Source organism: Giraffa tippelskirchi, chromosome 3 (assembly GCF_054371585.1).
Source record: "Giraffa tippelskirchi isolate mGirTip1 chromosome 3, T2T-mGirTip1v1.2.pri, whole genome shotgun sequence".
Classification (NCBI taxonomy): domain Eukaryota; kingdom Metazoa; phylum Chordata; class Mammalia; order Artiodactyla; family Giraffidae; genus Giraffa; species Giraffa tippelskirchi.
Window position 1 is genome coordinate 57000868 of NC_137277.1, and position 12574 is coordinate 57013441.

Sequence of the window (12574 nt, forward strand, 5' to 3'; positions counted from 1 at the left end):
GGGACAGGAAATTCTCAAGTTCCTTCCAAGGCTGGAATCAGGATTGAGGCCATCAGAGTCCCACAGAGCTGGGTGATTAAATGGATGAAATGCCTAGAAATGCTTAACAGAAGGCAGCTCTTGACATCAAACAGGAGTTCAAAGGAGACCGGATGGATGACTGAGGGCAGTGAGGGCAAAAGAGAGACCTTCAGTGGCCAGAACTGTCTCCCTCTAGCTCATCGTCTTAACCTATGTGTCTATCACTCATGTAAAAGTTTTTCATAAATTGTATCAATCCTCCAGATATTTTTTAAAATTCTTCATGTTTGAACTACTGACTAAAGTAACAAGAAGTATTGTAATTTGAATTTTTATAGAGCCTTATAAATTCTCAGTTGTTCTATAAGGTATTGTGTTTGGGCCATTTAAATTCAGAAACCTTAGAAACTGCTGCACCTGAATCAGGGAATTTTCAATTTAGGAGCAGATGGAAAATGTCTATTCCTCATCACTATAAGCGGTGTTATTCTCCAGTTTGTTTCATTCTACTTAAAACTGTTTTGTGGCACAATGGACCATGCATACTAAGTTGCTTCAATCGTGTTCAACTCTTTGCAATGCTGTGGACTATAGCCCGTCAGGCTCCTCTGTCCATGGGATTCTGCAGGCAAGAATACTGGAGTGGGTTGCCAGATCCTTCTCCAACAATCGACTATAGGCTGTCACTAATGAACAGACACTTCTGGTATTACCCAACCATCTGTGAAATAGAGGCTGCCAGTTTGTGAGTGAGAGGTATTCTAAGACAGCCTTTACATTCCACAGCAAATTCTTAGTTCAAAGCTGAGAGCTCTCCGACTCCCTTGCCAGTCCCTAGATTGCAGCAGTTAGGTCAGCAAGGCTTCAGTAATGAGTAGGTCCCTCCAGTAAGATCTTTTCTTGCTCACATCACGATATCGAGGTGGTGTTCCCCCTAACAGCAGGCTTCCGTGTGCTGATTCAGGGGCCCAGGTTTCTCCCATCGCTTGGCTCTGTCATCTGCAGGGTCACAGCAGCAGCATCTGCATCCTGCCCTGGAAGAGACAAGCTCAGAGACAGCCTCCGTCCTTTGGGCTCAAACCCACTGGCTAAAGCTCAGACGTAAATCCACACCTAACTGCAGTGGTCCAGCTGCGTGCTCAAGAAGAACAGAGACTGTGATGGACAACCAAATTTCCTAAGCTATGGCCACCAGAACTTCCAAAGTCAATTTGTGTTCTCCCTTTTGGTAACTCTGGTGGCTCAGACGGTAAAGAGTTTGCCTGTAAGACAGGAGACCCAGGTTCGATACCTGGGTCAGGAAGATCCCCTAAGAAGGAAATGGCAACCCACTCCAGTACTCTTGCCTGGAAAATCCAATGGATGGAGGAGCCTGGCAGGCTACAGTCCATGGGGTCGCAAAGAGTCAGACACGACTGAGTGCCTTCACTTTCTACTTTTTCTGATAACTCACACTATTTAAATTCCTTATTATTATAAATCCTTCATATTAATCCATCACAGCACTTCCAAATGCTAGCATAACACTTACAAGTTGTATCACTTTGGACAAACTATGCAGTACCTTTAACCTTCATTTCCCTCATCTATAATATAGCGATAATTATACTTATACACTGTAAGGAATAAATGAGCTAATGTATATAATACATTCAACATGGTGCTAGCTATCAATTAGAATGACCACAGTTATTATCTCCTTCTTCTATCTTGACTGTTTTTGCATATCAAAGCAGATAAATGTCTCTATTTAAAGATTATCATGTGGAGTATTTCATCCATGTCCTCAATGAATTAAGTCTATTTTGAAGATGAGACATAAAACTGGTAAAGAGTTAAGCTTTGAGAATATTTATACATAATATTGAGCCAAAGATAGAAGAATTTTAATTAAAAAGTACATGATTAATTCTCAAATTAGCTGTGTATACAACGAAATTTTCAGAGAAGAAAGTAAGACCTTATGGGGGAGTTGGGATTTGGATTTGGTCTTTAAGAGTAGGTTCTAGATAAGGATAAGAGGTAAGAATGAGGACAGAAGGCTCTATAGAAAGCTAGAACGACCTGGAAAAAAAGGAGGGGGGCAAAGACCAAGAAAGCAGGGACATGAGGGAAGAAGAGGGGAGAGGGAAAAGTTGAGAGACAAAGGGATGATATGATTTTTTTAGATGTATATAACCAAAAAAAAATTAAGCTGAAAAGGTAGGTTGGTGCTAATAGAAAGCTAAACTGATAGCTTGTCCTTTTAGACCAGTGACTAGCAAATCTAAATGTGTGGAAAAATCCTCTTGCAGGCATGGGAAGATACATAAAAGGAGGAGGAATGTAGGAGTTCCAAGCTCTGTACAAGTTCCAGAGCCACCGCCTAATTCGAACCTTGGCTCTGCCACTTAAAACCTATGACCTGGGCCAACTTTGCCAGCTTGCCTGTGCCTTAGTATTCTCATATGAAAAATGAGGGGACAAACTTTCTTGCAGTTGTTGGGAGAACTGGATGGCTCAGTTCATGCAAACCCATTGGAAGAAGACTTGGCACATGGTAGTGGTGGTCTACCCATTAGCGGAGCTTTTTTTATCCCAAGATTGAAGTCAGCCTAGCTCTATGCAATTTCTACTAGTAGGATACCCTTCTCTCTTAGTGATTATGAACTCCCTGGAATCACTGGACCTTTAGAAACCTTCAATTAGTTTGTGTTTCCTGCTTGGTGTCATATATATAAGCAGGGCCAGACATTAGCAAGTCCAACTCAAAATAGCACTTGCTTTATTAATTTGCTTGGGCTACCATAGCAAAATACCACAGACTGAGTGATCTAAACAACCCAATTTTTCTTTTCACAATTATGGAGGCCCAAAGTTCAAAACCAAAGTCTTGACAGGTTTCATTTCTCCTAAGGTCACCTTCTTACTGAATCCTCACATGGCCTTGCCACTGTGTGCACATCCCTGGTGTCTCCCTGCGTGTCCAAATTTCCTCTCTTATAAGTATAGCAACCATATTGGATGGAGACCCACTGTAAGGCTTCATTTTAGTTTAATCACCTCTCTAAGGGACCTGTCTCCAAATTCTGTCCTTCTGAGGTACTGGGGGTTAGGGCTTCACCATATGAATTTGAGGGGACACAATTCAACCCACAGCACCAGGCTTGACCTTTCTCCTCATTGTATGATATTGTCTCTAGTCCCCCGTCTAGGGGGTCTCTTTTTATGACCATTATCTCATAACAAGCAATGTGAAACTTTACCAAGAAAGCCGAGAGGTGTGCTCGTGATGGCCGTCCCCAAATACATACTCAGCACCTCCTGTGTCACACTCTGGGTGGTGTGCCAGGATCCATCCGTATGTGGAACAAACTGCCTGCCCTCATGAAGCTTGCATTCTAGGAGATCTACATCTAACAAAATACATAACAGGGCTTGGAGTACGTCAGATGTGAACAAGTGCCATGGAGAACAAGAAAGAAAATAAAGGAGAAGGGGAGCCCCCTGAACAGGGTGTGGGGGAGTGACTATTTTGTAAGGAGTGGTCATGGAAAACCCCTCTCCTATGGTCATGTTTTAGCAAGACATGAGGAAGTCAGGAAACAAGTCATGTGGATAATTGAAGGAAGAGCATTTCAAGCCAAGAAAACATCAGGTTCTAAGATTCTGAGGGGTAACTGAGCTTGATGAACCTAGAGCCTGTCATACAGAGTGAAGTAAGTCAGAAAGAGAAAAACAAATATCATATATTAATGCATAAATATGGAATCTAGAAAAATGGTGCTGATGAACCTATCTGCAGGGCAGGAATAGAGATGCTGACATAGAGAGCAGACTTGTGGACACAGCGGGGGAACGACAGGGTGGGACAAGTTGGGAGGGTAGCCTTGACACTCATGTGTAAAGTGGGTAGATGGTGGGAAGCTGCTGATGACACAGGGAGCTCAGCCCGGGGCTCTGTGACAACCTAGAGGGGATCAGGGGGCTGGGAGGGAGGCTCAAGAGGGAGGGGACACACGTATACTTACGGCTTAGAACTCAGCATTCAAAAAATGAAGATTATGTCACCCAGTCCATCACTTCATGGCAAATGGATGGGATTTTCCATTTTTTAATGGAAACAGTGGTAGATTTTATTTTCTTGGGCTCCCAATTACTGAGGATAGTGACGGCAGCCATGAAATTAAAAGAAAACACTTGCTCCTGAGAAGAAAAGCTATGACCAACCTAGACAGTGTATTAAAAAGCTGAGACATCACTTTGCTGACAAAGGTCTGTATAGTCAAACCTATGGTTATTCTGGTTGTCATGTATGGATGTGAGAGTTAGACCATAAAGAAGGCTGAGCACAGAAGAACTGATGCTTTTGAACTGTGGCGCTGCAGGCCCTTGGATCTCAAGGAGCTCAGACCAGTCAAACCTAAAGGAAATCAATCCTGAATATTCGTTGGAAGGATTGATGATGAGCTGAAGATCCAATACTTTGGCCACCTGATGCAAAGAGCTGACTCCTTGGAAAAGACCCTGGTGCTGGGAAAGATTGAAGGCAAGAGGAGAAGGGGACAACAGAGGATGAGATGGTTGGATGGCATCACTGACTCAATGACCATGAGTTTGAGTGAACTCTGGGAGATAGTGAAGGACAGGGAAGCCTAGCATGCTGCAGCAAAGAGTCAGATGTGACTTAGTGACTCTATAGCAACAATGGTTGATTCATGTTGTGTATGGCAGAAACCAGTACAGCATTGTAAGGCAACTTTCTTCCAGTTAAAAAAAAAAAAATCTCCTGAGGTGGAAGTGGCTCAGAATATCCACATGTCTGGAGCAGAACAGATAAGGAGGAAAGTGCTTAGAAAGGAGAGGAGAGCTAGGTCGGGCCCCGTTCTATCATTATAGGGATGTTGACTTTTGCTGGAGTGAAATGGGAAATCCCTAGAAGGTTTTGAGCATGGTCTGATTTAAGTTTTTAAAGGATCACTCAGATTATCATGTTGAGAATAGAGTGAGTCGGGGAATAGGGAGTGGTGAGCAGTCCAACTAGTTACAATTGTTACATAGGGAGGTAATAGCAAAGTAGAAGTAGTGAAGTTAGTGAGAAAGGTTTAGATTCTTGATGTATTTCCAAAGGAAAACCACCAGGAATTTCTGTTATTCCATCTACTGCTTATGATGCCCTCTAGGTTGCATTTGGCGTCCTGCCAATTAGCACTGTCGAAGTTTCAGTTGCATCAAGGCATTCTCTGTATCCTGGAGACAAGTGTACAGCTCAAATCCATGCACATCCTCCCAAACTCAATCTCCATATCAAAATAAATGAGCACTAACATTACATAAATCCTGCATAGGTAACTGGATAAAGCAGCCATCTTTAACCATCTATAATCTGATCATAGGTTATAAAAAGTACAAAGCCAAAAGGAATGCAGAATGCCTCCAGCTGGTATGATATTTGGATAAAAAAATATAGAATGTCATCTTGCCTGTGACACATTCCTAACCAGAAAGGGAAAAGAGAGCAGAAGAGAGGAAGAAAGACCAGGAAAGTGATATAATGTGCTGTTCCTAAAGTGAGTGGCTAGAACGGTGCAACAGTTCTTGTCAACACTTTAAAAAGCAAGCTACAAAATTGTTTTCTAATTGTTGACATTAAGAATTTGAATCTTGAATTATTCTTATTTAAGATGAAGACATTAGCATAGTTCTACTAATGTATTCCTTCCCTGATTTTTGTTCAGATAGACTGAGATCTTTGTTGTTGTTGTTCAGTTGTCCAGTCATGTTCAACTCTTTGGGGCCCCATGGACTGCAGTACACCAGGCCTCCCTGTCCCTCGCCATCTCCTGAAGTTTGCCCAAGTTCATGTCCATTGCATCAGTGATGCTACCCAGCCATCTCATCCTCAAACGTCTTCTTCTCCTTCTACCCTCAGTCTTTCCAGCATCAGGGACTTGCCAATGAGCCGGCTGTTCGCATCAGATGACCAAAACACTGGAGCTTCAGCTTCAGCATCAGTCCTTCCCCTGAGCATTCAGGGTTGACTTCCCTTAAGATTGACTGGTTTGATCTCCTTGCTGTCGAAGGAACTTTCAGGAGTCTATTCCAGCACCACAGTTTCAAGGCATCAATATTTTGTCATTCTGTCGTCTTTACAGTTCAGCTCTTGCAACAGTAAGTGACCACTGGGACCACCATACTCTTGACTATATAGACCAGTGTCAGCAGAATAATGTCTCTGCTTTTCAACACACTGTCTAGGTTTGTCATAAGCTTTCCCACCAAGAAATTTCTGATTTGATGGCTGCAGTCACCATTTTCAATGATCTTAGACTCCAAGAAGAGGAAATCTGTCACTACTTCCACTTTTCCCCTTCTATTTGCCATAAAGTAATGAGCCCGGGGACTTCCCTGGTGGCTCAGAGGGAAAACATCTGCCTAGAATGCAAGAGACCCAGGTTTGATCCCTGGGTCGGGACAAAGCCTTTGACTGTGTGGATCACTATAAACTGTGGAAAACTCTTAAAGAGATGGGAATGCCAGACCACCTGACCAGTCTCTTGAGAAACCTGTATGCAGGTCAGGAAGCAACAGTTAAAACTGGACATGGAACAACAGAATGGCTCCAAATAGGAAAAGGAGTACTTCAAGGCTGTATATTGTCACCCTGCTTATTTAACTTATATGCAGAGTACATGATGAGAAACGCTGGGCTGGAAGAAACACAAGCTGGAATCAAGATTGCTGGGAGAAATATCAATAACCTCAGATATGCAGATGACACCACCCTTATGGCAGAAAGTGAAGAGGAACTAAAAAGCCTCTTGATGAAAGTGAAAGAGGAGAGCGAAAAAGTTGGCTTAAAGCTCAACATTCAGAAAACTAAGATCATGTCATCTGGTCCCATCACTTCATGGCAAATAGATGGGGAAACAGTGGAAACAGTGGCTGACTTTATTTTGGGGGGCTCCAAAATCACTGCAGATAGTGATTGCAGCCATGAAATTAAAAGATGCTTACTCCTTGGAAGGAAAGTTATGACCAACCTAGATAGCGTATTAAAAAGCAGAGACATTACTTTGCCAACAAAGGTCTGTCTAGTCAAGGCTATGGTTTTTCCAGTAGTCGTGTATGGATGTGAGAGTTGGACTGGGAAGAAAGCTGAGCACCAAAGAATTGAGGCTTTTGAACTGTGGTGTTGGAGAAGACTCTTGAGAGTCCCTTTGACTGCAAGGAGAGCCAACCAGTCCATCCTAGGGGAGATCAGTCCTGGGTGTTCATTGGAAGGACTGATGTTGAAGCTGAAACTCCAATACTTTGCCCACCTGATGTGAAGACTTGACACATTGGAAAAGACCCTGATGCTGGGAAGGATTGGGGGCAGGAGGAGAAGAGGACAACAGCGGATGAGTTGGCTGGATGGCATCACCAACTCGATGGACATGGGTTTGGGTGAACTTTGGGAGTTGGTGATGGACAGGGAGGCCTGGCGTGCTGCGATTCATGGGGTCGCAGAGAGTTGGACACTACTGAGCAACTGAACTGAACTGAATGGGCCCAAATGCCATGATCTTCAGTTCAGTTCAGTCGCTCAGTCATGTGCAACTCTTTGCGACCCCTTGGAATGCAGTACGCCAGGCCTCCCTGTCCATCACCAACTCCCAGAGCTTGCTCAAACTCATGTCCGAGTTGGTGATGCCATTCAAACCATCTCATCCTCTGTCATCCCCTTCTCCTCCTGCCTTCAATCTTCATCAGGGTCTTTTCCAATGAGTCAGTTCGTCTCATCAGATGGCCAAAGTATTGGAGTTTCAGCTTCAGCATCAGTCCTTCCAATGAATATTCAGGACTGATCTCGTTTAGAATGGACTGGTTGGATCTCCTTGCAGTCCAAGGGACTCTCAAATGTCTTCTCCAACACCACAGTTCAAAAGCCTCAATTCTTCGGCGCTCAGCTTTCTTTATAGTCGAACTCTCACATTCATATCCAGACATGACTACTGGAAAAACCATAGCTTTGACTAGACAGACCTTTGTTGGCAAAGCAATGTCTCTGTTTTTTAATATGCTGTCTAAGTTGGTCATAGCTTTTCTCCCAAGGAGCAAGCATCTTTTAATTTCATGGCTGCAGTCACCATCTGCAGTGATTTTGCACCCCCAAAAATAAATTCTGTCACTGTTTCCATTGTTTCCCCATCTATTTGCCATGAAATGATGGGACCAGATAAGATGATCTTAGTTTTCTGAATGTTGAGCTTTAAGCCAACTTTTTCGCTCTCCTCTTTCACTTTCGTCAAGGGGCTCTTTAGTTCCTCTTCAGTTTCTGCCATAAGGGTGGTGTCATCTGCATATCTGAGGTTATTGATATTTCTCCCAGCAATCTTGATTCCAGCTTGTGCTTCATCCAGCACAGTTTTTCTCATCATGTACTCTGCATATAAGTTAAATAAGCAGGGTGACAATATACAGCCTTGAAGTACTCCTTTTCCTATTTGGAGCCAGTCTTTTGTTCCATGTCCAGTTTTAACTGTTGCTTCCTGACCTGCATACAGACTTCTCAAGAGGCAGGTAGGTGGTCTGGTATTCCCATCTCTTTAAGAATTTTCCACAGTTTATAGTGATACACACAGTCAAACACTTTGGCATAGCCAATAAAGCAGAAGTAGATGTTTTTTCTGGAACTCCCTTGCTTTTACTATGATCCAACAGATGTTGGCAATTTGATCTCTGGGTCCTCTGCCTTTTCTAAATCCAGCTTGAACATCTGGAAGTTCACAGTTCACGTACTGTTGAAGCCTGACTTGGAGAATTTTGAACATTACTCTGCTAGCGTGTGAGATGAGTGCAATAGTGCAATTGTTTGAACATTCTTTGGCATTGCCTTTCTTTGGGATTGGAATGAAAACTGATCTTTTCCAGTCCTGTAGCCACTGCTGAGTTTTCCAAATTTGCTGACAAAATGAGTGCAGCACTTTCATAACATCATCTTTTATGATTGGAAATAGCTCACCTGAATTCCATCACCTCCTCTAGCTTTGTTCATAGTGATACTTCCTAAGGTCCACTTGACTTCACACTCCAGGATGTCTGGCTCTGGGTCAGTGATCACACCCTCATGATTATCTGGGTCATGAACACCTTTTGTGTATAGTTCTTCTGTGTATTTTTGCTACCTCTTCTTAATATCTTCTGCTTCTTTTCGGTCTATACCATTTCTGTCCTCTATTGTGCCCATCTTGCATGAAATGTTCCTTTGGTATCTGTAACTTTCTTGAAAAGATCTCTAGTCTTTCTATTATTTTTCTCTATTTCTTTGCATTGATCATTTAGGAAGGCTTTCTTATCTCTTCTTGCTATTCTTTGGAACTCTGCATTCAAATGGGTATATCTTTCCTTTTCTCCTTTGCCTTTCTCTTCCATGATCTTATTTTTTTTTTTAATATTTAGTTTTAAGCCTGACTTTTTCACTCTCCTCCTTCACCCTCAAGAAGTTCTTTAGTTCCTTCTTTGCTTTCTGCCATTAGAGTGGTATCATCCACATATCTGAGGTTGTTGATGTTTCTCCCACCTATCTCTATTCCAGCTTGTAACTCATCCAGCCTGGCATTTCTCATGATGTGCTCAGCATATAGGTTAAGCAAAGAGGGTGACAGCAGCCAGCACTATCATACTCCTTTCTCAATCTTGAACCAATCTGTCGTTCCATACAGAGTTCTAATTTTTGCTTCTTGATCTGCATACAAGTTTCTCAGAAGACAAGTAAGATGGCCTGGGATTCTCGTCTCTCTAAGAGCTTTCCACAGTTTGTTATTATCCCCACAAAGACTTTAGAGTAGTTTATGAAACAAAAGTAGATGTTTTTCTGGAATTTCCTTGCTTTCTCTATAATCCAGTGAATGTTGGCAATTTGATCTCTGTTTCCTCTCCCTTTTCTAAACCCAGCTTGGACATCTGGAAGTTCTTGGTTCATATAACACTGAAGCCTAGCATGAAAGATTTTAAGCATGACCTTTAGTAGCAAGGGAGATGAGTGCCACTGTCCAATAGTTAGCACATTCTTTAGAGCTACCATTCTTGGGAATTTTTCTTATTTAAGATGAAGAGTTTAGCATAGTTGTACTCATTTATTCCTTCCCTGATTTTTGTTCACATTGTCTGAGATCTCAGCTCAAGATAATTTTTATTAAGTGAAAATTATAGAGTAAGAGGTGAACTGAGGGCACAGGCCATGTGTGTGGCTGTGTTTTGCCAGCCCTGAAGGGAAATTGAGCACTTGAGGTGACCAGGGACTGAGCATTTCAGATATGCTTGGTAAACCTGGTGCACCACCATGCTGGCTGCAAGACTTGTGTGTCTGCGGACACCACCTTCTAGGGTTTTCCACCCAGCTTTTACCTTCCCTATTGTGGAGAATCCCATTGATGGAAGATAACATGAAAAAGAATATATATGCATATATATTAAAAACTAAATCACTTTGCAAAAGTCTGACATGACTTCGTGACTAAACAACAACAGCAACACATGAAACTAATACAGCATTGTAGATCAACTATACTTCAATAAAATAAATTTTAAAAAAAAGAAAGTATGAAAAAGTGTTTACTGTATTCTACCCTCTGAGTAAAGAATTAGGGAAGATAATTATATATTTGCATCTGCCAATACCTGCAATAAGAAATACTGAAAGTATATGCAAAAAATATGTATATATATAAGGGTAGGGAATAGACTAAAGAAGCACAGAAGTAAAGTGAATTCACAAAGCATACTTTTAAATATAGTTTTTTTTTATTTGAATCATGGATTTATTCTTTTTTGTTGTTGAAGTATAGTTGATTTACAGTATACAGCAAGGTGATTCAGTTATATATATGGATATATGGATATATGTATGTATTCTTGTTCAAATTCTTTTCCATATGTATTGTTGTTCAGATTCTTTTCCACTGTGGGTTATTGCAGGATATTGAGTATAGTTCCCTGTGCAACACAGTAGGTTCTATTTGTTTATACAAACTTATTCTTTTTATATAAAGAATTGGAAACGATAAAAAAGAATTGCAACATAACCAAATCAAAGAAAAAAAAAGAATTCCGTGATGAAGAATCAGTAGCTCCTAACACCCAGCAGGGAATATGCCACAAGGACAAGAACTGGGATCCAGCATGGGAAAACTGGCCAAGAACTCACAGAGGCAGCTTTGGAACCATCATTGGAAAAAATATTTTAAATAGATCTGATGGGAAGATGTTGGTCTATGAGCTTTGTGTTGCTATGTGCTTGGAATGTCTAATGGGATTGGAGCTATTGAAAAGGCTGTAATTTGGCCTCAGTATGTAAAGGATAGAATTCATTCCACCTGTATGCACTTCACAGCAGTATCGGTTTCGCAGCGTCCGTCTTTTCTGGCAGTGAGCTGAACTGCTCTCATGAACTTCGATGAGAGGCTCGGCTAGCAATGGGTGCAGCTTTCAATGGCACCCACTGTCACACAGCGATGATTGAAGTTGAAGTGTTGGTATGCTTGATACCATATGACTAGAGCCCAGGCCCAAAGCATCTTGCTTGGTTACCATATCCTGATGCGATGTGTGCTGTGGTGGCTCCTCTAGCAATATTAAGAGGGCCTCTTCTCAGAGCTGGGTGGTAGACAGTTGGCATTGTGGGAGGCCTCTTCCCTGTGACCATAGGTGTGTATGCCCAGTGAGAAGTTTCTGAACATGGGAGCATGTGAGGGTGGGCCTGGGTCTGCTCTTGTGTCCTCACTGGGATCTATGTTTTTCGACCTACCACTGTGGCTGGTGCCACTCTGTACTCAGTGGCAATTGATGGTGGATTAGTTCTTTGCATCATATTTCTTCTGTATGACAAACAGAAAATAATCAAGCATGCAGAAGTCATACCAGCATATGGAGTTCTAAAATATGATCCCATCAGTCTGAAGCAGGGAATCTACCTGGATCCAGTAAACATATTTATGCGAGTTGCCAGTATTCTAGCAACTGGAGGCAATAGAAGTGAAGTGACCAACTTCTGACTTCTTAATACATCAAATATCTGGCTTGTTTAGTAGGGGCAGATATGTATTAAATAGTTTGTGCAAGCAGCTTTTGTTGAAGTTTAGAAGATAAGAATTTGAGACTTTCCTGGTAGTCCAGTGGCTAAGAATCCTCCTGCCAATGCAGAGGACACGGGTTTGGCCCCTAGTCTGGGAATATTCCACATGCCATGGGGTGATGAAGCCCCATGTGACATAACTACTGAGTCTGCTCTCTAGAGCCTGCAAACTGCAGCTAGGAAGTCCATGTGCTGCAACTACTGAAGCCCATGCACTGAAACCCATGCACAGGCTCTAGCCTGTGCTCTACAACAAGAGAAGCCACCACAATGAGAGACCTACACTCAGCCATGAAGATTCAGCACAGCCAAAAATAAATAAATAAACAATAAATTTTTAAAAGGAAGGAGTGCTACCAATTATAGGGAACAGGATAGTCTCAAAGTATCTAGAGATAAAAAGAAGATAAGAACTCATTACCGTATGTAAAACAGATAATCAGTGTAAGTTCAACG

At 42.0% G+C, this 12574-nt stretch overlaps 1 pseudogene; it reads left to right on the forward strand.

Moving 5' to 3' along the window:
* Positions 1-10285: 10285 nt before the first annotated feature.
* Positions 10286-12038, forward strand: LOC145540422 (growth hormone-inducible transmembrane protein pseudogene; annotated as a pseudogene).
* The last annotated feature ends 536 nt before the right edge of the window (positions 12039-12574 follow it).